This window comes from Nannospalax galili, unplaced genomic scaffold (assembly GCF_000622305.1).
Source record: "Nannospalax galili isolate Female #2095 unplaced genomic scaffold, S.galili_v1.0 scaffold1421, whole genome shotgun sequence".
NCBI classification, from domain to species: Eukaryota; Metazoa; Chordata; class Mammalia; order Rodentia; family Spalacidae; genus Nannospalax; species Nannospalax galili.
In genome coordinates this window covers 1171488-1175393 of record NW_008345746.1, presented here as the reverse complement: position 1 = coordinate 1175393, position 3906 = coordinate 1171488, and the positions used below count along the sequence as shown (strand labels likewise).

Genomic DNA, 3906 nt, shown 5'->3' with positions numbered 1-3906 from the left:
TGTCAAAGAAAAAACAAGAGGTGGACCGCAGCCGCCCATCCCAAAGCCCGCTGGGGCGGGGTTCCAGTGCTCCGGGATGTTTGGGGGAACAAAAGAGCCTTTTTTTTTAAAAAAAAAAAAAAAAAAAGAAAAGAAAAGAAAAAGAAAAATTTTTATACAAAATAAGAGAACAAGGATTTCAATTTTTTTTTTTTAGTATTTATTTATGTACTTTTATTTTACACAGAAACACTGCCTTTTTATTTATATGTACTGTTTTCTATGGCACCAGGTAAAAGCTTTTATCTGTTCCAAGAAGATAAACTAGTTCTCAGAACCTTGATTTTCCTGGTCAGGGTGAAGATCCCTGTGTGTCTGTAAAATATGAACAAAGATTCATGATTTGTAAATGCTGTTTATTTATTAATCGCTTCTTTCCGAAATCCAAAAGGAAACCATGGTGTTGAAAAGGGAAGTTGGAACCTGTCCTGCCCACAATCACATCCCCCACCCAGCCTTCCCCCAGATGCCCAACACCCCGTACATACCCACTGCCCCTCCTCCCTGTCACCTGAAATTTGTAGAATATGGATTTAGAGACAGACGAGGCCTTTATACATTGGCACATGGATTAATTTTGTATCTAAAACAGGAAACAAGTAAAATGATGTGTTTTTCACTTTTGGTGTTTCTAAAACCGCCTGAGCAAGTTTCATTAATAAAGTGTTCTTGGCATGTGTGGAGAGTGTGCCGCCAGGTACCAGTCAGGAATCTTTGTTTGGGGTTCAGTGTTCAGGGGTCCTGCAAGTGATTCACTCCAGCCCTGTCCTACTGCCTTCCAACATCCGTCTTGAGCCAGTAAGCTGTGTAGATGTGGGGGCCTCTTAAGGCCACACAGAAGAATCCTACCTTCCAGAGAAGGACGCTGCCTAGGCTGTTCCCAGTGGGGCCTCAGCACAACCCCTTGAACAGCATCCCCTAAATGCAGCAAGTGGATGGACTGTCGTTGCCTGGGCCTTAGCTCCCAGCACCTGACTGCTGAATGGCCCTTGGGCGCACTGTGGACTCACTGAGATCTCTGGGAGAAATACAGTGTCCTCTGATCACCCAACTGCCAGGGGTGGGGACATTGGGTGTCCGCGCCTTGAGTGTGTTGGAATGTGGGCGGAGCCTGCTTCTGGACCACCCCTCCGGGTTCAGGGGAGTGCCCACCACAGATTCTTGCAGTATAAGTATAAGCCTGTGGCAGAATAAATGTTTGTAAATATGTGTTTAAAGGTGGATTTTGTTTAAAAAATCTAAAGGAACAAGTCTGTCCTGTGTTAAGCTGATGAGAAATGTCAGAACATGGCTCAGCTCAGTACGACCAAGGCCTCGTGACCTGCAGCTGCCAGAATGTAGCTCCTAAGAGCACCACCCAGGACAGCTCTGCTGCCGCCTAAGTCCTCTCCCGAGCCAGTGTGTGCTGGGGTGTGGGCTTGCTCAGAGGCAAGTACCCACCTCAGGGCAATTCCTCCTGGTTTTTGGGGGGAGGCAGCTTCTGTACCATCCCCAATGGGCATGACCGGACACGTCCTAAGATGTTGATTCTTACCGTGTTTTATAGAATGTAGTTTGCAGGAAAAAAAAAAAGATTTAAAAAAAATTGTTATCTACATACCAAATTGTAGATAATGAAAATGTATTTTTTTCATCTTTTTTTGTTAACTCATTTGCAATAAAAATGATGCTGATGGTTGTCCAGATTCTGCTAAACTGGAAAGTATTGTTTGGCTCACTTTGCAGAGTGGGAATGTGGCCGAGCGAAGAGGGCAGCCCTTGCTCTTCACTCTTCGCCATCTAGCCAGAGCCCGAGGCCCCAGCGGAAGGCGCGTGAGAGAGTGGGGGCAGAGGACAGTGTCTTGGGGCAATAGCCAGACCCCAGAGGGAGGACAAAGGGAGCTGGGGAGACATCAGTGCAGGGCAGCAGGGGCAGGGCAAGTTCAATCTGGAAGGTTCTCTGAAGCAAATGTGAGTGCTGCAGAGGCAGCCTGGCTGGGTCTCCTCCTGCGTGGGCCCTCTACCATGTCTGAGGCAACCAGGAGACTCCAACCAACATGATAGAGGGCCTGGTCATCTGAAGACAAGTGCATACCCACTGCCTCAGAGGTCCTGTCCCTGGGCCCAGTGCCCACACTCAGAGCTGTGACAAGTGGTCCGATTCTTGCTCCAGGAAGAGAACTAAGCTTGAATTCTGACCAGAGAACTAGAACCCCTAAAATTCCACCCTGCAGTGAAAACGGAGTGAGGAGGGCTCAGGCCTGCGTGTTCTCATAGCTTTCTCCTACATCCGTCAGTTGATGGACACAGTCTGTCTACACTGGGATGGCGGGACTGCTGGATATACATTTGGACTGAGGTGATTAACATTCGCATTCATAGAGGAGCCATGTGCAGATGCCTGTGTGGTAGACTGTTTTTTTTTTGAGACAGGGTCTCCCTGTAGCCCCAGCTCACCTGGAACTTACTATGTTGCCCAGGCTGACCTTAAACTCACTGAGAGCCACCTGCCTCAGCCTCCTGAGTGCTGGGATTAAAGGATGCGCCTCCACGCCTGGCCTGTGTGGGCAGACTTTAACCAGTGAGAGACGAGTACACAGGAGCAAGCGAGAGGGGACACCAGCCTCCTGCAGAGCCTGACATTGGCTCCGTCCTGCCTTCACACGAGCACACGAGAAGGACACTGAAACATGGCCCTTCTTGGGTCTCCAGAACTCAGGCTATCGTCGTCCCTGGGTCTCCAGCTCGGCAGCTACAGCTGTGGGGACTCAACAGGTCCACAACCATGTGCTCCAGTTCCCTGTGGCTCATCACTCTGTACACATCCCAATGGTTCTTTGTCTCTACAGAACCCTAATACACAGACAGTGGAACATTATTCAGTCATAAGAAGGAGCACAACTCTTGATACCCACTAAAATGTGGATGACTTGGAGGACACAGGGCTCAGCAAAAGAAGGCAATCACAGGGCTTAAGACATGGTCCAGCGGTGTAAGAGTCCTTATTCCTCTTTCCAGAACTCAATTCCCAGCCCCCATATTGGGGGCTCACAATTGCCTATAACTCCAGCTCTAGGGGATCCAATTGCCCTCTTCTGGCCTCCAAGGGCACCTGCAAACACATAAGTAAAAATAAAATTAATCTTTTTTTTTTTTTTTGTAAAAAGAGAACCTAGGTCCCTCAACTGATGAGTGGATGATGAAAATGTGGTTCATTTATACGATAGAGTTTTACTCAGCAGTAAAGATGAAATCGTGAAATTTGCAGGTAAATGGATGGAACTAGAAACTGTTATACTGTAACACAGATTCAGAAAAGAAAAAAAAAAGTATGTTCTCCCTCATATGTGGATCCTAGCACCAAATCCTGAGTATGTACCCAGACATAACTACAGGAACCAGGATAATGAAAAGGAACCAGGGAGATAAAGGAAAAGAAAGAATCTGAAAGACAAGAACAGTAGGAAACAGGTGTTAATAAGGAAGATACAGATAAAAATAGGGTTATTTTAAGGAGAAGGGGGAGGGAAGGTTATACAAGGAACCTAAGGGATAAAGGGAAATAAGGAGTTCAAGAGAGGTGGGACCATAGGAGAAGGGTATTATTAAGGGAGAAATGGGAAAAATGGGGGCACCGTAAATGGGGAAACCATGGTGGAAGGGTTAGAGAATGTGAGAGATAAACAATGCCTAGCTAGTTTTAAAAGAACAGAGGGAACCATATTAGTCCAACAACCTACTGACAAATTATACATACAACTAGATCAAGAAATATACATGTCTAGGCAAGGTTTATGTGAGAACATTTGGTCCTTGCCCAAGCTTTATCTACATTGCACATGGTAATTAAAAGTACCAGACTGGTGGAACTAACATTCTTGGATGTTT

General features: G+C 46.4%; 1 long non-coding RNA gene across 1 annotated transcript in view; it reads right to left on the bottom strand.

Annotated features, from left to right (window-relative positions):
• Positions 1 to 184: 184 nt before the first annotated feature.
• Positions 185 to 3906, bottom strand: part of LOC115071855 — a 14383-nt gene continuing 10661 nt past the window's right edge. Inside the window, exons 2-3 of the long non-coding RNA XR_003850923.1 lie at positions 2934 to 3130; positions 185 to 354 (exon numbers count right to left, since the gene is read on the bottom strand). This is a non-coding gene — a long non-coding RNA (uncharacterized LOC115071855). The remainder of the gene's footprint in view (positions 355 to 2933; positions 3131 to 3906) is intronic.